At 47.9% G+C, this 25,641-nt stretch overlaps 1 protein-coding gene across 1 annotated transcript in view; it reads right to left on the bottom strand.

The window, feature by feature from the left end:
* LOC144806647 (uncharacterized) overlaps positions 1-3,448 on the bottom strand; it is a 52,735-nt gene extending 49,287 nt beyond the window's left edge. Inside the window, exons 1-2 of the mRNA XM_078672970.1 lie at positions 3,394-3,448; positions 1,446-1,565 (exon numbers count right to left, since the gene is read on the bottom strand). The gene's annotated coding sequence lies outside the window, so the exon portion shown is untranslated. The remainder of the gene's footprint in view (positions 1-1,445; positions 1,566-3,393) is intronic.
* Between the last annotated feature and the right edge of the window lie 22,193 nt (positions 3,449-25,641).

The following is a 25,641-nucleotide window of genomic DNA, read 5'->3' as shown; positions in this document are numbered from 1 at the left end:
AAACTGCTAGGGGAGTTCCCTTTTGAGGAAAGTTAGTAGCCCAAATGCCCCCACTATTGTAAGCAGGGGGGTCAGAGCCATAATCATAGCCCCCTTCAATCGAACTAGCTGTAGTATATTGTAGTAAAAACTGTAACAAATTGAAAAGACCCCACAGTAATCAATGACAGTCTGGAGTCCACAACGTTAAGGCTATCCACCGTCAATTCCCACCCTCCATAGCATGTATAGCGTCTGTCATTCCTTTGCTGACTGTATCCGTGAAGGATCAGCAAGTACGCTAGACATCAAGGAGCAACGGAAAATAACCATATTACAGCACGTGTACAACTAGTAAAATAAAGAGAAAACAGCAAAGAAAACGGAATCAGGCTCATTACTGACATACAATCCGAACGTTATAGGAGCATGTATCAGCCAGCTTGATGTGGCAAGATGTGAGCCCATACCTTACCATATACCAATAACAGCAAACAACAGAGAATGTTCAGATATCGAAGCTGTTGGCTCTAATCATGTTCCAGCATGTAACACAGCAGAACTACTGAGGTGATCTGCAGCACCTTCACAGCCTCATCAGTCCCCTGCATCTGCTTCTCCACCCTCTGTCATCGTCGAGGCTTTACGCTCAATTTTATTGATGAAATGCAGTGCGTCCTTAGGAGTCGTGAAGATCCTCAGCTTGCTGCCGTGTTGGATCTTGAGCCGGGCTGCGTAGAGCATTGCATACTGGATTGCAAGCGTTTGCAACTTCTTCTTGACCTGTTGAAATTCCCACCGGGCTTGCTGAACAGCTGTTGTGAAATCCACATAGAGCTGTATCTCTGTTCCCTGATACCTTGTAGTGCCCATTTCCCATGCCATCCGAAGCGACACTTTCCGACCCCTATTATTAAGGAGTCTTGCTATAATCGGATGTGGAGGCGCCCCTGGGGCCGGGCGCGGCACAAGGGACCTATGGTCCTGCTCTACCACCAACATGACGGAGAAGTTTTCGGCACCAAACATTGTCTTCAACAAATCCTACACAAACAGCTCCATTTTCGCGAACGACAGAGCAGAGCAAACGATCGCCCACAGGTAAGACGGGATAATATAGGATGTTGGGCCCTGACCAGCAGAGCTGCACTAATGTGTGGCCATCTTGCTCCGGGCTCTCTAGCGCCCGCCCAACTGGTCGATAGCATGTTCACTTTCAGGTGAGTGAACGCAACTTGTCTTAAAAGCACATGCTTCCTAGGGTGACTGCGTTCAGTTACAGATAATGTCTCTGGGACTGAACCTCGGGAACAGTATACTGTGATTTGATTGTGTTTTATTTTAACAAATGTACATAGCAGATATTGGCGCTTGCTTGTTTTAAAAAAATTATTGGATACCTGCCACGGAGCGCACTTTTTACAGACGAGTATCGGGTTATCAAGTTGCTTCTACAAGCTCCTTACCTGTGCAAATTATCGGGATAGATGCAGGAGGCAGACCCAAACCAGCCACACGTGGAGATCAATGACAAATACTGAAGAATTAACTGAGCATCCGAGCTGGTGACCATTACTTAATTGACCCTGAAAATAAAAGACACATTTTTAGTATGACTCATGACCATAAAAAACAAAGGTTATAAATTCAATATTGTGTCAAATACTTAGCAAATGGAACTGGATGTGCTGAATCAGATGTTGCCCCAGGTCATGCATGACACCTTCCACCACTATTGCTTATGGGACTTGTAGTTTTGTTTTTCTCATTAAAAGGATGGGCTCTAAAGTCCCAGTGTTCTAAGGGATGTTAGTTAAAATCAGAGGCCTGACGGAGGATGAAGCATGACACTGCTCTGCTTAGCAGTGAGATGAATGACAGTTCCTCAGCCCTTCCATTCTTTGACAGACAGAGGCTCATCAGCCGTTCATATTTTTTTGCAACAACTAAGAAACTTTTATTGCAGCTTGTGTCACTGAAGAGATAAAACCCCTGGGCGTGTTTAATTAACTACTGACAAACATGAACAATCAAGAACATGAGTTTCTGGAAAACTATCAAGCACCCAATCAGAATCAGCCGCCCTTCACACCCAGGAATTCTTGAGGCTTTGGAGAGGATGAATTGCACGTAGTATAAGAGGAACACTACATTGACTCAAAGCTCACTTCTCAGGGATGTACTGAACTGCCAGCCTCATGGCACACTTAGCCAGCTCTTCACCTCCTCCTCCTCCAACTGTTGACCAGCTATCAGGGCAAATGAGCCTGCAGCAAAGCATCGCTGGCTTGGTTCCACTCCAGACCAGGCAAGGTGGTCAACTGCATACTCCTCCAAGTCAGCAAGCACTCTGGTCGAGCCAGTCCTAACCCCACATGAATGTTCCCCATCACAACTATTTTAATGGTACTAAGTTATGTTTCTGCCAAATGTATGAGTCAAAAAATGAAAGGTTTTACTATGAAGTGCTGAAAGAGAAATCATGAAGTTTTTCAATATTTCTGAGTCTGCCACAGTACACAGGAGCATTATTTCTTTACAGCAGCAAATCATATATGTGCCCTGTAGAAAGCACGTTTGAATGAAACATGGAATGCATTGCAGCCAAAAATCTATGCAACATCATAGCAGAGTGAAAGATAACTTGTGTTATTATTCCAGCAGAACGAAATGCCATTCCTAATGTGTACGTCATTTTAAAGACGGTGCCAGGAAATGTATGGTCAGTGTTGTTCTTCTGCCTGTTAAAAGACAATCTACATAAATGTGTCAGGAAATAAAATACTTTCAGAAATCCTACTCTATGGAGAGTGCTGCTAGCCACTATATTGCAGGTTACTTCCAACATAATCTGATTTATACATACATACTCCAGGGTGCTGCCAGCTATCGGGTCTGCACACAGCAGTCTGGAGCCATTCAGGAAGGAGGTAAGCTCTTCATTTCATCTTAAGCCCTTAGGTTACATTCACAGCCTGATGGGTCTGGAGAACTTTATCCTCGCTCTAACTGCGCCGACGTAGCCCAACATAGTCTGTGTTGTGTGCTGGGTGATGCCTGGCATCTTATTATCGTTGGCGGGAGGAAGAAACTCTGATAGGAGCTACTACAAGAAGAGCAGAGAAACAGGACCACAGATAGCCACAGAGCGACAACTGCCCAGAAGCTGAAGAAAGAACTCTGGAACAGCAAAACTCCTCCACCCTGGAGATTCTCCAGGATAAGTAAATGATGGTAATGAAATGCAAACTGCAGCATTAAGGTCACACACTACAACATCTTTCCCTTTAAACCGAAGATAACAGTCTACAATAAAAAACGAACCAAAAAGCAACAAAATAAGAAAATGCATTTCCAAATGCTGTAAAAGAGAAACAGTTAATACAAATTAATAATATTAAACGTTGTTGGTACCTTAGTAATGTGCTTACTTCTTGGCTTCACTCCATATGCAGCAATAACGCTCTGAAAGGAGAAAATACTGCTGTGAGTCTCAGAGTCTTCAGCATTATTGGTCTCAGTCACGAAGACTGCGGTGTCGGAAGATAACTTTCTCTTATTTGGCTTTATAGTTCCACCAGTCACGCCATCGCTTTTAGCAGACACGCTACTGTCAGCAGCATCATAACTTCAGGCAGACCAGCAATGCGGATCTCACCACTCACATTGGGTGAACAGACTCGCCTCTGCTACATACATCCACTCTGTTCTCAAATTTGCTTGGGGCTGTCAAAATGCTGCAATATATTCGCCATACTTTCCTGACTACCTTGTTTTAAAAAGTTATGACATTCAAGCGTAATTCTTAGTTCGTCTGCAAGCTGAAGTTTTTTAGAGATTCTATTGCCACACAATACTCATCCCATATTTCAATCTGTCCACATGGTGCTTCAACCCTGGTAGATTATCAACTGCCTGTTTTGCAGATAATGTTAGATTGTTTCTGTAAGAAACTGAATTATTATTTGCGGTAGATGTGGAACAATCACAACCGTTGTCAGAGTGAACTTTCAAAGCCATTCAATTAACCTAGGATCAACCCCCTGGTACCTAAGCACCGAACAGGCAGGCTTAACTTAAGGTAATATGTAAAATATGTATGTAGAAACCAAAAAATAAAAGTCAAAATGCAAAAAAATAAAAAAAAAATAAAAAACGAAATAGAAAAATAAAGTAAAGTGTATTGAACAAAATGACACTAAAATGACAAAATCCAATAAGGGGAATGAGATATGAACTGTAACGCTGTAAGAATCACAAGGTGCCAATGGGTGAGGGGCCCGGGCATGGATCAGTCTCTCTGGAGCTGACTGCCAAGTCAGAGGAAACCGGAGGCCACGGCCTGCAAGCACATAATGCAGGAATTAGACGCAGTGGTCCAAGAAGACATCTAGTGCTCCAGGCTCAGATAGGGCAGCTGGCCTACAGGGGGATTCACAGCAGGTTCGGGCGCAAAGTGCTTAGAGTATTGAGAACAAGCAGCAGATGCCCAGCAGGGCAATAGCAGACGGTCAAAGACAGCATTGCACGCACGAGACTGAAAGGGAGTGACACCTAGGGCCCTCACCATCAAGCAACAGCGTAGTGGAGCTCAGCGGGAGGACAACCCGGTGACAGCCACCCACTGGGGCTGGGACCCCCACGACAAGGCATGCGGGTCTGGTGATGTGGTAAGAGATATAGCAGCCATGTCCTCGGCGAGAAGCAAGAAGGATCAGAATCTAAAAAAGATGCTGATCAAGCGCCCGATGACCGCAGCGGAGAAGGGAGGCTCTCCCCAATGACACAAATCAGCCAAGATGTGGACACCTCTGAAGCCCCAGTTACCCACGCCTTTTTAGAGTCTCTATTCGGTGCATTACAAGGCGACTTGCAGACGCTGAAAAGGGAAATAGCGGGGGAGATGAAGGAGATAACCGATGGAGGCCACACGTTCCCAAATGGCATCAACGTCCCACCTTTTGATAAGGCGGGACGTCGCTGCCGTTGGGGACCGTATTGCTTCCATAGAGGATCAGGAGCAAGCCCAGGAAAAGGAGGTGGAGCATCTACAGCAAGAGATAGTCCGGCTCAAGGCTCAATAGATCGATCTCCAGGCACACAGAGAAGACCTGGAGAATCGGTCTCGGCAAAACAACATCCGTGTTAAGGGAGTTCCACCTAAAGAAGAAGGGCCAGACATCACACAATACCTGCAGGGTCTCTTCAGGAGCATACTGGGCACCCCCACCGGATATTTTGGCTTACATTTCAGACTTTCAACTAAAAGAGTGTATGCTACGTGCTGCCAGGGACAAGCAACCAATAATATATTAGGACCACTCCATAGCTTTGTACCAGGACCTGGCTCTTATACCCCTTCAAAAGTGTAGGGAGTTCCGAGTAGCTAGTTGCGTCATCGAAATCAAGGAATACCGTATTCTTTGGGTCACCCTTTCTGGCTGATTTTCCTATGGCAGGGCATACTCCTCCTGCCAGGTGCTGGGCATTGAGAATCCAATCCAGGAGGAGACAGAGGGCCCACAGACCAAAATTCCTCGAGAAAGATGGCATAAGGTCTACGGGAGGCGTAGCCAAACCTTTTATGGGGACAGTGGCGGAAAAGGTGGCTGAAATCAAAGAGGTTGATGGGAGCAGGGCCATCAATAGTGTAGGTGTTGGAATGAGTATTTTAGATGCGAAATTGTGTCGCAAACCGCCAGTTACTGCTCCCGCAATCACCCTTCACCTGATATAAAATCAATCCAGGGGCTTGTGGTAAATAAATAATTAATTACCGGTTCTATTTTTCAGGATACTCTATAAACAGGTAGCTCAATAAATAAGAGTCAGGATTCGAGGTATCTTGAGTCGTCAGGCTTTAATATGCATAAAGGACAGGAACAGGACAGCCTGTACGGGAATAGAATGAAGGAAGGCAGCTGCCTGGGGACGGACAAGGGAATTGGCTAGCAAACTTTAATATCGGTGTACAATATATATACTTAAACAAATACATTACATTCAATACAGTAGGCGTAGCAGTAGGCGTGGTTCGTAGCAGTCGCGAAAGATAAGGACAAAATGAAGTAACAAGAAGGCGTGTACAGGGCGTATACATAGACATGTGATGCAAACGTAACAGAAGTGTCATAAACGGGGTGGAAACATGGAGGGGGCTACCTGAGCAGCTGGGACCTCTAACCTAGTGGTGCGCGCAAATGGGCAATGACGTATTACCAGGGAGAACTGGGGGCTATGACTTCTGCGCTAGAAGAGGAGACTAAAGTCTGGAGTGTCAGAGCGACATGTACCCAAGCATATCTAATATCTAGTGTTTAGAGTACATGTTGATAGAATCCAAAAGTTATCAGGGCAAAGACTAATAGACGCTAAGACTGGTGCATGCATAATTCTACATGTATTGCGTGTGTGAGGAATATTCTATGAATATTAATACAGTATTTCTCTTACATGGAGACATAAAGGCTAGACCATGACGGAAACTATTGATGCGATTCAGTAGCTTAGGAATGCAGAGAAGGAGGGCTGAACTGATAACTAGAAACATAACATACTCTTGGCAGACTGGGAGGCAGAGCCAGGCCGGGCCGGGCACTGCGTGGCAAGAAGTAAGCGAAGGGTCAGGGATACAGGTGGGGGCTGTATCGCTCCTCGGAGAGGGTTCAGGAGACAGGAGCTGAATCTGAGTCCGGGCCCTTTTGAGGCCTAGAAACGGGGACAATTCAATTAATTAACGTGCACACTGTAAAATGTGGCAACGTAGGTTTACATAGGCCTAATATTCGTTGCTTTCACGAAGACTGGAAACTGGCATACTAGAGATGGACACAACTGTAATTGCGTCTTTAATCGATCAGAGGGGAATACATGCATATCGATCATGCACATATAACATAAGGTGGGGAACACGTAGGCACATACAACATGGCAAAACTTACTTTTCCACAGGCTGCCTCAATTGCCTTTAGATAGAAACGGGTCCTCCCCCCACCCCCCTATACCAATAACCATTTCAAATACCAACCCCACCAGAGATGGTGCTAATAGGTTAAACAGGCCCAGGGGATCGAATCAGAACAGGTTGTCTAGTACCTCGTGCATTAATGTTCCTGCCGCCCCAAGTATGAATGGCTAATCAGGATGTCCTGAGTCTGCCGCCCGCTGCTTGCCCTTATGTGTTGGTACTGGCAGGAGTACCTACTTTAAAGAGGGATCAGCATGAGTCATGGAGCCAGCTACGCATGAAATGTGCAGACTTCTATCAAGGCATAGAAGCTTCCGTGCTACAGCGCCAAGACGCCTCGGCATAAGAGCGCATTAAAAATAATTCAGTCAGTCAGTCCATGTATCCGAAATAAAGGATATTATTATGGCACGCAGGGTTGGGTGAGTTGGTGCATCTACAAAAAATATTGAAGGGGACAGTGTAGGAAGGTGGCTACCTGACTATGGTTACCCCAGATTTTTTGCCTGTGTTTAGCTGGTTTTTTGACTTAGTTGACCTGGTTCCCTGCTAATCAGGGCCCCAGGCCATCTGCTCTCTCTGTAAAATGGATTCCATGTACCCTAGGTACATACCAATTGGAAATGGACTCCTTGTCAGCCCCTGTAGAATGCACTATAGGTGCACAGGGCACAGGAGCCACTAAGGCCTACCAGGGGCTGCAGCATATCTTTTGCCACCCCTGGCTGGTTCTTAAATTGACACAACTGGCTGATCACTCAGCTGGGGTAAGGTGGTGTACACACCCCTTGCTTAGATATAGTATACCTATGTCTAAACCTATATCTGGACACATGTAAACCTGTGAGCCACTCCTATAGACAGGCCTCACCAATCCTGGAGGCTGGGTGCATGGTTTTATGTGAGATGGAGCTCTAGCATGAGCTGAGCCTGTCTGCAGCCGTCGGGAACAAATCCCTAAGCTGTTTCAGGATAAGGCCATACCATATACTATTAAGTGCCTTATAATCCTCGCGGTTATTTAGCAACTTTGGTTTGGCTTTATCAAAACATGTCGTGTAAGGTGTCATACGCTTTGGAATACCATCCCCTCGCCAGTTCTGGCGACGGGGATGGCATTCCACCCCTCTAGAGGGGTAAGACATGTTACTTCACTTTAATGCGGTTGATTTCTCCAAAGGCCTTAAGATCCACAAAATGGATGCCTCTGCCACAGACAAATGTCTGGACCCCTGGAGCTGACCGAAACCCAGTCAAGGGGGTCCTGGACAAAGGGTTTCCTGTCACAGGAGGGTGTCACCGCCCTCCAGACAGGAGATAGTGTATTGTAGCAGGGAGGTTTGAAAGAAACCAGACACTGCCTGGGGCGCACAAGGCTGCCCCTTGCATAATCCGGCCAAACCGGTTCTGGGGCACTCCAGCCCTCGTGCCAGGGCGGCCTGGATCAAAGGAAGGGGGTGTATCCACCCACTTCCTGGGTCCCACCCATAGGAGGGGACCTAGCAGGTAATCACGCCCACCAGATTCGAATAAGAGTGGGAGCAGTGCCAATGCACATCAGATTTCCTGGAAGAAACATTTGAAACGATATTCTGGACCCTTCGCCCTCCATCTCAACGTGGAAGCCCGAAGAATCTCCCTTGTGGTCAAGGAGTGACCACCCTGCAGCAGCAGGCACCATCCAGCCCTCGACGTCTACTTAGTTGCAGTTCCCGCCGGAACTCGAGCGACTGAGATCGACGAGATCAAGCCTGCCCAGCTTCTAACAGCCCGATCCACAGTCCCTGCAAAGCTGAGACCCGTGGAGGCGACCGGAAGCGTGGGGCACGCCATCTTGAAGTGACCACGAGACGCTGACCGTGCAGCCCACGAGTGACCCTCGAAGCTGTACACCGGGGTTTGAGAAGCCCCCACCCTGAGCTACTCCTGAGCCGAAGTTCAGCCCTCCACACTCGACGAGTGCTGCGTGGGGCCCTTTGGCACGATTTGGCTCAACGCGTTGGCCCGGTCACTTGCCAGCTGGCTTGTGGTCCCTGTGCCGACGAACTACAAAAGAAGACTCGTGATTCTGGTTGCTCCAGATCCACACCAGCTCCCCTGAAATGGAGCCCCGACTCTGACCTTCCTGGTCCGAGTGAGACGCCATCTTCCAATCCCGCGTGGATTGCTCTTACCAAGGCTTGTTTGCTCCAAACCGGAAGCCGACTGCACCGACGGTGAGAGCCTGCGTGGGACAGATCGTGACCTGCTCCTGGACGTCGCAGATGCCCCAGAGCCCACGTGACAGCGAAGAGAAGCGCCTCGACGACCACCTGATTGCGCCCGACATTGCCTGGTTCCGTCCTGGTTCCACCCTGGTCACTGCTGAGTGACCCAGACTCTGTCCCCTCTGCTTTCAGGTACTCTACAACTTGAGTCCACTCTTGGACTCCACCGGACACTTCGTCTTCACCCTGCCTGCAGCCCTTTCAGCTTCAAGCACCAAGAGCCTGCGTGTCAAAACCCGACGCCACTTCGACCCTGTGCACCCACTTCCTGTGGGTGAGGTAACTTTGCTCCGCCGGTGTTCCCACACTGGTGCACACCTCTAGGGTCTGTGTGTTAAGTTTTGTTCCTCTAGGTTCAGCGGAAGTGTCCTTAAACTTTAACTATTTGACTTTTACGCACCATTGGTTAACATTGGTGCATGCGTGCGCTTTCCGCACATCTCCCGAATCCCGAGGGCCATTCCCGACTTCAGCATTGCTTGTCCTGACTGCTCCCAGCGATTCCCTAGGCCCTAGGCCTAACCACTGTTCGAGTGGCCTCTCTTATACCACTTGTTTAGTATATGGTTTGAGTGGCCCCCCGCCCTCATCCATAATTGTGCAACTTGTATGTTTAAACAGTGCTTTTGATTTAACGCTTGTGCCCCTTTATTCATAAAGAATACTGGGGATTGTTTTTAGTAATAAACACATATATTTTTATAATATATACTTGTGTGGTGTCCTTTCATTTGGTATTACAGGATTGTATGTGGTAAAACAGCTCGCTTAACACGACCTCTTAAGTTAAGCCTTTAGGCTGCTTAGTCCATGCTACCCCTAGGATAGCTTGTCTAATAAGGTTGACTTACAACCAGACACCATAAGGGATTGTTTGGTCAGGTAGTAGGTGGTTCCAGAATTGGAAACATCCCCTACCAGGCCAACTTCTCACATTGGTGGCAGCGGTGGGATTTGAGCTTGCTGTTGTTTTACCATTGCAATCTTTATATCAAATTGAAAGATCACATCAAGTACCTCTAGGTACATATAAAATCAAAAGCTTAGCATATTAAGTTCTACTGAACTTAGTAGTTGTAGGTTGAAGGGAGTAGCACACCCCTGACTACAACTCACTAGCAAGGTCCAGTAGGAAAACACTTAGTGTAGGTAAGTGCACCACTTACACCTCACTAGTAACCATGTCTGACACAGGAAAGGCCTCAGGGTCTAGTCCTGTGACAGTTGACCCTACCCAGGCAACTTTTGGATATGACAAACTAACCCGCAGAGACTTGATTGCCTTGTGCAAAGCAAGAGGGTTAAAAAGGGGCAGAAGCCCCACCTGCCTAACCCTGGTAGAAATCCTAGAACAGGATGACTTAGAGAAGGCTAAAACAGCTTCCCTAGACACAGGAAATGGAGAGAACCCCCCTGTAGTTGATCCCCCTGAAGAGGAGGATGATGATGACTTGGATGAGGACTCAGATGTTGGGGACTTAGAAGTACAGGATCAGGGTAGCCAGGTTCCAGTTGGTAGGCTTAGCCAGGCCAACTTGGACCTACTGGGGAATGGAGAGGGCCAGCACCTCCCCAGAACCCAACATGTGATTCTCCCAGGCAACAGAAGAGTGAGATCTCCCTCAGGGGACTCTCATCTTTCTAGTGCCTCCAGAGAATCAGAGAGAGGCATGAGTGCTTCTCAGAAAGCTGAGCATAGGGCTAGAATGAGGGCTGTCAGACTCCAGATAGAGAGAGAGGAGGTAACCCTGAGTCAAGCTAAGCTTACCTTAGCTCAAGCTAAACTTGCCTTGGCAAGAGAGCAAAAATTGTGTGGCTTAGATGCCACTGGTGGCAGCAATATTCCTAAAGAGAAACCCAGGTCCTATGATAGTAGAAACCTGACAAAGATTGTGCCCCCCTACAAGGAAGGGGATGACATCCACAAGTGGATAACTGCTCTTGAGAGAGCCTGCATGGTACAGCAGGTTCCTGAGGAACAGTGGGCAGCAATCTTATGGTACTCCTTTTCAGAGAAAGGGAGAGATAAGCTCCTCACTGTCAGACATGAGGATGCAAGCAATTACAAAGTCCTGAAGAGTGTTCTGATAGATGGGTTTGGCTTAACCACTGAACAGTACAGGTTGAAGTTCAGAGATACCCAGAAGACACAGACTCAGGACTGGACTGATTTTGTAGATTGTGCTACTAAGGCTCTGGAGGGTTGGCTACATGGCAGCAAAGTACATGACTTTACAGGATTGTATAATTTGATTATGAGGGAGCAGATCCTAAGTAATTGTCAGAACCAGCTCTTACACCAGCACCTGGTAGACTCTGATCTGACCTCTCCCCAAGAATTGGGAAAGAAGGCAGACAAATGGGTCAGAACCAGGATTAGGCCTAAGAATCAGGACAGTAACCAGAAGAAGGAGTCTACCAAGCCTCAAGATAAGGGTGGGGATAAAAGTAAAGAAAAGACTTCCCCAGGGCCCCAAAACTCCAAGGATGGGGGTGGGACCCAAGACACTTCTTCAACTGAGAAAAAGCCTTATTGTTATGCCTGTAAACAGGTGGGGCATTACAAAACAGATAACTGTTGTCCCAAGAATAACAATAAAGAAAATATACCTCCAAAACCAGCTTCAACACCTCCTGTTACTGTCAGCAGTAATCCCCCAGGAAGTGGGAGCACATCCAGGAATCTGGGTGGGTTTACTTTTGGAAATCAGGTGGACCCTGGCCTATCCAGGTCCCCATCACCCAATGATCTTGTTTATGAGACTGGCATGGGGTTTGCCAACTTCTCTGCTTGCCCAAATACTTTGAGTAAGTATAGACAAGAACCCATCATCAATGGTTTAAGAGTTGAAGCTTTTAGAGACACAGGGGCTAGCATCACCATGGTGGCTGATGGCATAGTCCCCTCTAAGCAACTTTTACCTGGTGCCACATACCAGGTAATAAACATTGATGGCATCCAAACAAATCATCCCATGGCAGTAGTAAGTCTCAGCTGGGGAGGTGTCACTGGCCCAAAGAGAGTGGCAGTGTCCCCAAACTTGCCTGTAGACTGTCTACTGGGGAATGATTTAGAAATCTCAGCCTGGGCTGAGGTTGAACAGGAAACCCATTCTAGAATGGTGAATTCCCATGGAAAGGTTAGTGAGGCTGTACTGGCTACAGCCCCAATTCAAGGTGTCCTTCCTGAAAAGGTTGGTAGGGCTGAGAAACTCTCTGCCCCATCTTTAGTAAAAGCTCTTCCTGAACAGAATAGCAAAGCTGTTATGATAACAGCAGAAACCCAAACTGAGTCTCCTCCTGAAAAGGTTGGTGGGGCTGTGATGGCCACAGCCCAAACTCAAACTGACGTGTGTGTTGTGAAACCTGAAATGATGGATAACTCCACACAAACTGAGAGCATGGAGGAGGAAGAGAAATCTCCCCCTCACCAGACTTTAGGACAGGATCAGCCTCCTCAGGGAACTGATCTTACCCCTGATGAAGGAGCTGCCCCAGAGGTGGTTGGGCCTAGCCTGACAGAACCTCTGATGTCAGTGGACCCTTCTCAGGTGGGACCCAGTCTGGAGCAGGTAACCTGCCCCTCTCTCCCTTGCCTTAGCCAGCCCAGGGCTGCAGAGGACAAGAAGGACAGTGAGACCCAGAGGGCCCCCTGTCAAATAAAGCACCCCCATCAAAAGATTAGGTGCACCAAAACTAGTAGCCCTAGTAAGGTGAAAACTTTAAAAACTCCTGAGGGAGCCCCCTTAAAAACAGTTAGGGACCTCCCCCAGATGGATTCTGTTGGGCACAGCCAAACCTGGGACCCAAAGGGCCCAAACCTGAACTGTCCCTCCAGCAAGCCAAACAGAGGGACCCAGCCTCCAGCTTTAGGTAGCCAGAGGTTGACCCTGAGAGCACAGTGCAACTCAGTTAAAGAAAGAAAGGCACACATGGTGGAAGATAATTGGAGGAAGCTAAGCCCTAAATTAGTAGAGCCTCACTTCAATACTCCATATCCAAACCAGCCTTTAACTTTGCATAAACACACCCAAGGTAGTGATTCCCTATGGTGGAGACCCTCTAATACCCAAAGGGTGAGGGACTGCTTAGTGGACCATGAGACAGGGGGTACCCATGCTAGTGCAGGTACTTCCTTATATGGCCACTCAGGCAATATAGGCTTACCTGGCCAAGGATAGCCTTATCTCCTTTCGTTTGGGGGGGGGTTATGTAGGAAGGTGGCTACCTGACTATGGTTACCCCAGATTTTTTGCCTGTGTTTAGCTGGTTTTTTGACTTAGTTGACCTGGTTCCCTGCTAATCAGGGCCCCAGGCCATCTGCTCTCTCTGTAAAATGGATTCCATGTACCCTAGGTACATACCAATTGGAAATGGACTCCTTGTCAGCCCCTGTAGAATGCACTATAGGTGCACAGGGCACAGGAGCCACTAAGGCCTACCAGGGGCTGCAGCATATCTTTTGCCACCCCTGGCTGGTTCTTAAATTGACACAACTGGCTGATCACTCAGCTGGGGTAAGGTGGTGTACACACCCCTTGCTTAGATATAGTATACCTATGTCTAAACCTATATCTGGACACATGTAAACCTGTGAGCCACTCCTATAGACAGGCCTCACCAATCCTGGAGGCTGGGTGCATGGTTTTATGTGAGATGGAGCTCTAGCATGAGCTGAGCCTGTCTGCAGCCGTCGGGAACAAATCCCTAAGCTGTTTCAGGATAAGGCCATACCATATACTATTAAGTGCCTTATAATCCTCGCGGTTATTTAGCAACTTTGGTTTGGCTTTATCAAAACATGTCGTGTAAGGTGTCATACGCTTTGGAATACCATCCCCTCGCCAGTTCTGGCGACGGGGATGGCATTCCACCCCTCTAGAGGGGTAAGACATGTTACTTCACTTTAATGCGGTTGATTTCTCCAAAGGCCTTAAGATCCACAAAATGGATGCCTCTGCCACAGACAAATGTCTGGACCCCTGGAGCTGACCGAAACCCAGTCAAGGGGGTCCTGGACAAAGGGTTTCCTGTCACAGGAGGGTGTCACCGCCCTCCAGACAGGAGATAGTGTATTGTAGCAGGGAGGTTTGAAAGAAACCAGACACTGCCTGGGGCGCACAAGGCTGCCCCTTGCATAATCCGGCCAAACCGGTTCTGGGGCACTCCAGCCCTCGTGCCAGGGCGGCCTGGATCAAAGGAAGGGGGTGTATCCACCCACTTCCTGGGTCCCACCCATAGGAGGGGACCTAGCAGGTAATCACGCCCACCAGATTCGAATAAGAGTGGGAGCAGTGCCAATGCACATCAGATTTCCTGGAAGAAACATTTGAAACGATATTCTGGACCCTTCGCCCTCCATCTCAACGTGGAAGCCCGAAGAATCTCCCTTGTGGTCAAGGAGTGACCACCCTGCAGCAGCAGGCACCATCCAGCCCTCGACGTCTACTTACTTGCAGTTCCCGCCGGAACTCGAGCGACTGAGATCGACGAGATCAAGCCTGCCCAGCTTCTAACAGCCCGATCCACAGTCCCTGCAAAGCTGAGACCCGTGGAGGCGACCGGAAGCGTGGGGCACGCCATCTTGAAGTGACCACGAGACGCTGACCGTGCAGCCCACGAGTGACCCTCGAAGCTGTACACCGGGGTTTGAGAAGCCCCCACCCTGAGCTACTCCTGAGCCGAAGTTCAGCCCTCCACACTCGACGAGTGCTGCGTGGGGCCCTTTGGCACGATTTGGCTCAACGCGTTGGCCCGGTCACTTGCCAGCTGGCTTGTGGTCCCTGTGCCGACGAACTACAAAAGAAGACTCGTGATTCTGGTTGCTCCAGATCCACACCAGCTCCCCTGAAAGGGAGCCCCGACTCTGACCTTCCTGGTCCGAGTGAGACGCCATCTTCCAATCCCGCGTGGATTGCTCTTACCAAGGCTTGTTTGCTCCAAACCGGAAGCCGACTGCACCGACGGTGAGAGCCTGCGTGGGACAGATCGTGACCTGCTCCTGGACGTCGCAGATGCCCCAGAGCCCACGTGACAGCGAAGAGAAGCGCCTCGACGACCACCTGATTGCGCCCGACATTGCCTGGTTCCGTCCTGGTTCCACCCTGGTCACTGCTGAGTGACCCAGACTCTGTCCCCTCTGCTTTCAGGTACTCTACAACTTGAGTCCACTCTTGGACTCCACCGGACACTTCGTCTTCACCCTGCCTGCAGCCCTTTCAGCTTCAAGCACCAAGAGCCTGCGTGTCAAAACCCGACGCCACTTCGACCCTGTGCACCCACTTCCTGTGGGTGAGGTAACTTTGCTCCGCCGGTGTTCCCACACTGGTGCACACCTCTAGGGTCTGTGTGTTAAGTTTTGTTCCTCTAGGTTCAGCGGAAGTGTCCTTAAACTTTAACTATTTGACTTTTACGCACCATTGGTTAACATTGGTGCATGCGTGCGCTTTCCGCACATCTCCCGAATCCCGAGGGCCATTCCCGACTTCAGCATTGCTTGTCCTGACTGCTCCCAGCGATTCCCTAGGCCCTAGGCCTAACCACTGTTCGAGTGGCCTCTCTTATACCACTTGTTTAGTATATGGTTTGAGTGGCCCCCCGCCCTCATCCATAATTGTGCAACTTGTATGTTTAAACAGTGCTTTTGATTTAACGCTTGTGCCCCTTTATTCATAAAGAATACTGGGGATTGTTTTTAGTAATAAACACATATATTTTTATAATATATACTTGTGTGGTGTCCTTTCATTTGGTATTACAGGATTGTATGTGGTAAAACAGCTCGCTTAACACGACCTCTTAAGTTAAGCCTTTAGGCTGCTTAGTCCATGCTACCCCTAGGATAGCTTGTCTAATAAGGTTGACTTACAACCAGACACCATAAGGGATTGTTTGGTCAGGTAGTAGGTGGTTCCAGAATTGGAAACATCCCCTACCAGGCCAACTTCTCACAGACAGTATTGTAATTAACTTTCGCAGACCTTCTTTGGTGAGACACCTACTAAGGGGTTGCAAATTCATAACACCTAATAGCACTAACATATGCACACTACCCCTTGGTTATTTCTACAAACCAAGTCATGCTCCTTTCACCAACAATTCCTCTTGAATTACTACCTCTAATAGGTTCCAGGCCTTGTCTGGATTAGAGACACAAAACTGATATCAACTTTTGGGGAAAATACTGATCCTGCTATTAGGTTACCTCATGCCCTGCCAGAAACTGAGTGTACTATTCCCACAACCCACTTATCCCCCCTATGCAAACGAAGGCCTCAGCAAGTTCAGACATTCGTATCTTAAGCTGGAATGTTGCAAGGTTGTACTCTAAACTTCACCAGCCAGATTGGGTACAACTTATTAAAGACCAAGATATCCTTTTATTTCAGGAAACATGGGCCACACAAGAATTGCATATTGAGGGGTTTGAATGCCATAACATCCTAGCAACAACCCCCAAGCAGGGTCGACCATTTGGGGGTTTATCAATCTGGGTCAATATTAAGACAGGGGGTGCATAAAAACTGTACATACAGATAACAATAATTTTCTAGGCATATTATTTAATAGTGGAATTTCCTTTTGGATAATTAATGTTTATAACAATGATTTTCATTCTGTTCCAAATATGCATTTTATAAATTTGTTTCATTTTATTGCATCTATTGGAAATTCCAAAGACTCTTTCAAGTCAGTAAGAGTCTGTCTGGGGGCGATTTTAATGCTAAGCTATCTTACTCATGGTCAAGTGAATATTCACACAGCAGCAGACAAACATGCAATAGGGGTAGAGAGCTAATGGACCATTTGAACACCCTTAACTTAATTAATGTTATGGAAATTGATGCAACTACAAAAGATAATGCCCCCCCTCAAACGACATTCAGAGGGAGGGGCTGCTCATCTGCAATTGATAATGTTTCTTATCTCCCCCGCTTTAGAAGCAAGCTTACTTAAAGCCGAAATTATGGCCACAATCTTTGGGGACCATAACCCAATACAAATAAGGTTACGGATGTCTCCAGTTCCAACGCCTCAGACAGAATGTGGTGCTGGAGATCTATCACCATCCACAGATAATCGCAGGCTGGTATGTCGAGGCATTAATAACGCAGACCGATTCAGTTCTATGGTTAGGGGAAACACAAATCTTATTAACATCTGCTTAGAGGGCCTGTTCCACACCCAGTGGCTATCAGCGCCTTTACCGAACTCCGTGGAGCCATTAAATCCTTGCTGTCTAAACCCATTTGTACAGTACTGCGCGAACCTAGATGGTTCAATCAGGAGTGCTCAATTGTCAACAGGAAGCTCCGCAAGGCCCTATCTCAAAGCCCTAGGTGTAATGATTTGCTCAAGTCCTTAAGGTTGACATATAAGCAGGCTACTGCTAAAAGGAAGCAACAGTTATTAGGTGAGCACTGGTATGCGCTCATTAATGTTGCCAGCTTAAATAATGGGAATATATTTTGGACTACCATTAAAGAGTTGAGATCAATGGGACAACCGTTAACTCCCATCAGCTGCAACATAATGAGCCCTACCTGGGAAAGTCACTTTTCCACTATTTACCAAGAGCCTGCTTTTTAATCCGACCCTTTTATTAACAGGGTGCCATCTGGAGTCTCATTATCAATAAACGAGGTTAAAGAGGCTATACGTCAGAGTGCGGGCAATAAAACTCCAGGCCCTTATGGGTTGCCCATCAATCTTATTAAATATAAACCAGATTTTTGGGCCCCACTGTAGTTAATTATTTTTAATAATCTAACCAATGCCCCACTGCCTAAGACATGGTGTACCAGCACGATCGTTCTCATTTTTAAAAAGGGTGATTGCACACAACCATGTTGCTATAGACCGATCTCCCTCATAGATAACACCCTTAACATTTTAGGCAGAGTTTAATACACAAAAATGTTAACCTGGAGAGAGGACAATCCGATTTTAGAACAATGCCAACTAGATTTCAGGGGTAAAGTTGGCAAGAACAAGCAATGTCTTTGATCATAGGGAAGTACACTTTTGCACAGTACTCGCCATTTTACTTAGCTTTTATGGACCTGTCCTCAGCTTTCGATTTTGTCAATAGGTCCCGTCTATGGCCCATCCTTTTAGAAAATAAATGGACTGGATGAGGCCCTTGTTCATTTTTTTGCCTATCTCCATAGGGACCATAGGATTGGTGGTGGTGGGGGAGAAGATTCCAATGACATCAGTGTAGATAGAGGGGTCAGACAGGGGTGTGTTCTGGCCCCCCTCATATATATATATATATATATATATATATATATATATATATATATATATATATATATATATATATATATATATATATATATATATATATATATAAACAATTTACAGAAATCACTGATCCCACTAACTAATGATGTTCCCAGAATTCAAGGCAAACCTCTCTCAGTGCTTTTATACACAGATGATGCGGTTTTAATTGGTCGCACACCAAATGCACTATGCACTTTAGTTCGAGGTTTCACAGATTTTATGTCCGGCCTAGATTTAGGCACACATTTTAAGAAATCTTTTATACTGCCTTGTGGGCCAAGGAAATGTCCTTTAAATGTTATCTCTGTGGGCGACCAAAAATTAACTTGCACTGCTACTTCCCCTTATCTGGGAATGGTCTTCGCTGCGAACGGCAGCTGGTGTGAACACTTGGCATATTGTAAAAGTAAGTTCTCAAGGGCTTTTAACTCAATCCTCAGTCTCCTCCGCCCTAAAAGATCGGGAACAATTCCAGCCTTTTTAAAGATTTTTAAGATCCAGTGTGTACCAATAGCTACCTATGGGGCAGAGGTATGGAGTGTTGCCAAATGCTCTTGCGTCCAATCAGAGGAAAATAGATTTTGTAGAAAACTCTTGGGCGCTCCAATCTCCACCCCTCTGTACATATGTCAAGGCAAACTGAAATTAGGATACATTGAAGACATCATAAGGGCCCACCCCGCACTATTTTGGCTATCCATAATTAAGAATCCCGCGGCTTCTCTCACAAGGGACATAATAGATGATAGTCTTCGCTGTGAGAAAGGGATGGATATTCCATGGCTTCCTGGGGTAGTCAAGAGTCTGGAAAGTGTTAACCTTGGTAGACTGTTTGCCAATTCAAACACAGCTGTAACAATGGACAAAAAAGTTTTAAAGAGAGCATTGTACGCACTTTATAGCGCAGAAAGACTAGAAAGGGAATTGAATAAACAAACTGTTGCAAAATGTATATCCATTGCGTACCCTGAGCATTGTCTACCAAGTTATATTACACTACCCATGTCCCAATGGGAGAGAGGCCTCCTATTCCGTCGAAGAGCTGGGACAGTAAGATATTTGCTTTGTTTTCCCTATGGGTATAACGCAAAACGTGACTCCCTGCCATGTCCATGTGATGTTCACAGCGGTCAAACACTTTTACACTTTTAAGTCTTTAGTAAATACTATATGAAATATGCAGAATGGTTGTTGATTCTGTATTTTAAAAAATTGTCACCTATTAATTTAACAGACGCTATTGACTGCAAATTTAAATTGGACAATGTTGAATCGATCTTGCGCATTGGCACCTTTTTGAGAGTAGCTACGGGTGCACAGAAATCTATGAGCGATCTATGATGTCATTTGTATAGTAAATAAATACAGAACAGAACAGGCAGTGGGGGAAAACAATTACAGCTGCACTTACTCTTCTATCACTGAATGTAGGCTCATTAAGTAATCTAGCTTGTGCCCTCCTTTGTAGGTCCACTATCCTAGGGCCTAAATTAAACTATATGCTACACTCGCTCAAAGAGGCACAAAGTAAAAAGCATATAATATGCACACAGGTCATACAGATTGATAAGGAGACTTGTCTTCATGAAAAATTCTTCTTTTATTCTTGACCCACACAGCCAACGCGTTTCACCATAAAGGGCTTCATCAGGGCTGTTAAAAAAAAAACCAGATCATTGATCATAAATACCTATCTCACATGAGATCATGAACCCTTCACCATAAGTGCACTAGTGGAAATGTTCTTGAGCCAGAAAAGAAACAGTGCCTCTGATGGTGCACAACACATGACAGCATCGGCCATGAGAACACCCACACAAGAAACCAAAACGAAAAACCAAGACTCTTGTGAAGAGATTAACAAAAACAGAGAGTATTAGGACCCAAATGACCCATTCCAACAACAAAGCACATCTAATCAGTCTTTGTGAGGTTAGGACAAAACCCCATAGAACAACAACCATTAAATGAGTATCTTTACCCATTTAGTTGCACAACACATTAGGTGATCACAACTAACTATCTGGGTCACAGCCAGGGAGAAAAGCCAGTGTGGCACAAAAACCAACTCCACAAGTCATATATTAGACCTGTATTTTTGTTGAAACTCAACACCAGTGACTTGGTGAAGTTTAAAACACATCAACCATAAATTCCAATGATTTTTTATTTACCTGAAGTGGAAACCTTTATCCACGTGCCTTGCAAGACGATGGATAGTCCACCAAAACACAATTCAAACACAGAAATCCTGGAGCAGAAAAGAAGCAGCGTCTGTTACGACCACAACCATCATCTTTTTACTTAATCATTAGTAGCACGGCTTAGATATTCGCCATCCTATGTCCAGTATATATGACCCAAAACACCAAATAGCAAGTTGCTATACCTTGTCAGCTTAGAAGTTTCTGCGCAGTATCAACAATTCGGATCCTTGCTTGCTAGTTGGCCGTTTCAGGCTCCAGACAAGTTTAGTGGAAGTCACTATCTCTTCAGTTCGTTCTGTGAAGCAAAATGAATGAGCCATCATTGAGAAAACATCTTCAGGTATTAACTATGCCGTTTGCGTCTCACAGTGCACGAAAAAAGAGATTCTCCTTACATATTATGTCAGGAAAACTAATATTTTAAAAACAGCACCTGATTTTAACTGTCCCGTTCAGATAGCACTGTGCACGTGACGTGATTCTCCTCACATGCATGTTCAGAGAACCAATATCTGAGAAACTCATTTACGTATAGCGCTGGTATCCCTCACCCTCACACCCTCACACCCTCAGAACCCACACCCCCTCACCCTCACCCTCACACACCCCCTCACCCTCACCCCCCCTCACCCTCACTCTCCCTCACACCCTCACCCTCACACACCCTCATTCACCCTCACACCCTCACACCCCTCTCAGCCTCTCTCACCCTCACCCTCTCACCCTCACCCCCCCACTCCCTCACACCCTCACACACCCTCACTCACCCTCACACACCATCTCACCCTCACACACCCTCTCACCCCCTCACACTCACACCCCCTCACATCATGCCTCACACTGCTGCACGCCACACTGCTGCATGCCTCACACTGCTGCACGCCACACACTACTGCATTACTCCTACTGCTGCCCACCTCACACTGCTGCCCGCCTCACACTGCTGCACGCCTCACACTGCTGCACGCCTCACACTGCTGCACGCCTCACACTGCTGCACGCCTCACACTGCTGCACGCCTCACACTTCTGCATGCCGCACACTGCTGCACGCCGCACACTGCTGCACGCCGCACACTGCTGCAGGCTGCACACTACCGCACAACTCACACTGTTGCACGCCTAACACTGCTGCACGCCTCACACTGCTACACGCTGCACACTGTTGCATTACTCATACTGCTGCATGCCACACACTGCTGCATGCCACACACTGCTGCACGCCACACACTGCTGCATGCTCACACTGCTGCACGCCTCACACTGCTGCACACCACACACTGCTGCACGCCACACACTGCTGCATGCCGCACACTGCTGCACGCCGCACACTGCTGCACGCCGCACACTGCTGCAGGCTGCACACTACCGCACAACTCACACTGTTGCACGCCTAACACTGCTGCACGCCTCACACTGCTACACGCTGCACACTGTTGCATTACTCATACTGCTGCATGCCACACACTGCTGCATGCCGCACACTGCTGCACGCCACACACTGCTGCACGCCACACACTGCTGCACGCCACACACTGCTGCATGCCACACACTGCTGCACGCCACACACTGCTGCATGCCACACACTGCTGCATGCCACATACTGCTGCATTACTCACACTGCTGCCCGCCTCACACTGCTGCACGCCTCACAATGCTGCACGCCACACACTGCTGCATGCCACACACTGCTGCACGCCACACACTGCTGCATGCCACACACTGCTGCATGCCACATACTGCTGCATTACTCACACTGCTGCCCGCCTCACACTGCTGCATGCCACACACTGCTGCACGCCGCACACTGCTGCATGCCACATACTGCTGCATTACTCACACTGCTGCACGCCACACACTGCTGCATTACTCACACTGCTGCCCGCCTCACACTGCTGCATGCCACACACTGCTGCACGCCGCACACTGCTGCATGCCACACACTGCTGCATGCCACATACTGCTGCACGCCACACACTGCTGCACGCCACACACTGCTGCACGCCACACACTGCTGCAGGCTGCACACTACCGCACAACTCACACTGCTGCATGCCACACACTGCTGCACGCCACACACTGTTGCACGCTACACACTGCTGCACGCTGCACACTGCTGCATGCCACACACTGCTGCATGCCACACACTGCTGCACGCCACACACTGCTGCACGCCACACACTGCTGCATGCCTCACACTGCTGCATGCCTCACACTGCTGCACGCCTCACACTGCTGCATGCCACACACTGCTGCACGCCTCACACTGCTGCACGCCACACACTGCTGCACGCTGCACACTGCTGCATGCCACACACTGCTGCACGCTGCACACTGCTGCATGCCACACACTGCTGCACGCCACACACTGCTGCATGCCACACACTGCTGCACGCCGCACACTGCTGCACGCCGCACACTGCTGCAGGCTGCACACTACCGCACAACTCACACTGTTGCACGCCTAACACTGCTGCACGCCTCACACTGCTACACGCTGCACACTGTTGCATTACTCATACTGCTGCATGCCACACACTGCTGCACGCCACACACTGCTGCACGCCACACACTGCTGCACGCCACACACTGCTGCTGGCTGCACACTACCGCACAACTCACACTGCTGCATGCCACACACTGCTGCACGCCACACACTGTTGCACGCCACACACTGCTGCACGCTGCACACTGCTGCATGCCACACACTGCTGCATGCCACACACTGCTGCACGCCACACACTGCTGCACGCCACACACTGCTGCATGCCTCACACTGCTGCACGCCTCACACTGCTGCATGCCACACACTGCTGCACGCCACACACTGCTGCACGCCACACACTGCTGCATGCCACACACTGCTGCATGCCACACACTGCTGCACGCCACACACTGCTGCATGCCACACACTGCTGCACGCCACACACTGCTGCATGCCACACACTGCTGCACGCCACACACTGCTGCATTACTCACACTGCTGCACGCCACACACTGCTGCATGCCACACACTGCTGCACGCCACACACTGCTGCATGCCACACACTGCTGCACGCCACACACTGCTGCATGCCACACACTGCTGCACGCCACACACTGCTGCATGCCACACACTGCTGCACGCCACACACTGCTGCATGCCACACACTGCTGCATGCCACATACTGCTGCATTACTCACACTGCTGCCCGCCTCACACTGCTGCACGCCTCACACTGCTGCACGCCACACACTGCTGCATGCCACACACTGCTGCACGCCACACACTGCTGCATGCCACACACTGCTGTATGCCACATACTGCTGCATTACTCACACTGCTGCCCGCCTCACACTGCTGCATGCCACACACTGCTGCACGCCGCACACTGCTGCATGCCACATACTGCTGCATTATTCACACTGCTGCACGCCACACACTGCTGCATTACTCACACTGCTGCCCGCCTCACACTGCTGCATGCCACACACTGCTGCACGCCGCACACTGCTGCATGCCACACACTGCTGCATGCCACATACTGCTGCACACCACACACTGCTGCACGCCACACACTGCTGCACGCCACACACTGCTGCAGGCTGCACACTACCGCACAACTCACACTGCTGCATGCCACACACTGCTGCACGCCACACACTGTTGGGGTCCCTACTTCTAGCTTAGGGACATTTGAAACAAGCATTGGTGTAACCAATAGGTCTCGCCTTTGGGACCTTATAAGTGTTTAGCCATGCATAAGTTGATGCTGTTGCACCAAGGATATTGTGCTGCATAACTAAATACTTATAATGTTCCAAAAGCGAGACCTATTGGCTATGCAAATGCTTGTTTAGTGTTGCACTGGTGTTTCCTTTGGTACAGTGCTATACACTGTATTTTAAAATAGGGTTAATACATTTAATCAAATAAACGTTGCCTGTGCAAGATCGTTTTCTACTGTTTTTGTAGTGTTGCTCTGGTGTTTCCTTTCTAATTATTAAAAAATGTTTTTGTGTCAAGGATCAGAGCGGCAGTGGAAAAATACAGTGAATCATGCCCTCTAATAGTGGATGTAAAAATGGCATCAATGCTGTGCACTGGCATGCTGAAGGCACCATCTATGCATATTTGTAATTCTGAGGAGATATGATTTTATTCTATTCTGACTCGTGTTCCAGGCGAACCCTAGAACGAGTCTACACTAACTGTTTATTGCTCATTTTAAACTAATAAAGAGATTGAACTGGAGGACTCTGAGACTCTAAAAATGCATCTCTGCCACGGACGAGACCTCTCTGGTTGTTTACTCGGAAGCAGGAGCAAATCTTGCAACAATACCTAAACTCCCGACAGTCATCTTCAAAAGTCTGAGTACAAAAAAAGCTTGCAAAAACTAGTTTCTTTACAGGTGCTTGTTGTTGTCCTAGATATTCATGTATGCATGCGTATCTGCGGTGGCTGTCCTTAAGTGGCATTTTGTTAAGTATTCAAAAGTGTACTCAAAGGGAGCTCTGGCTGATGCTTGCGCATCCACGGAGCCATCGTTTAATGAACAGGTTTTGATTAAGTAAAGCACATTCAAATATTCTCCCTGTAGATGTGCGTGCATCAGTGGTAGGAGCGATCTTTGATGAGATTTGTTAAAGCAAGTGCCATTTGAAGATGCAAGTAGTGCATGCGTGCACTTGGGGCACGTTAGAATGTCAGCGTGCGTGTGCACGCAATCAGCTCTTTTTTGAATCACATACTCGTGCTTGTGGCGCGCCCCTGCTTGCTCCCGCAAGGCGGATGCCGCCAGAAGCACGAGTATGTGCTTCCAAAAAGAGCAGAGCAATGGCTAAAGGTCCTCTTATGCAGCGTATGCTCACTGCGTATGCGAGACCTAAAAATGGCATCCAGTATGGTACCCTTTACATGGGTGCTTGTGTTTATCAGTTGTTTCAGTTGC

This window comes from Lissotriton helveticus, unplaced genomic scaffold, assembly GCF_964261635.1.
Source record: "Lissotriton helveticus unplaced genomic scaffold, aLisHel1.1 SCAFFOLD_1114, whole genome shotgun sequence".
NCBI lineage: Eukaryota > Metazoa > Chordata > Amphibia > Caudata > Salamandridae > Lissotriton > Lissotriton helveticus.
The sequence above is the reverse complement of the archived record's forward strand: the minus strand, read 5'-3'. Positions and strand labels throughout refer to the sequence as shown.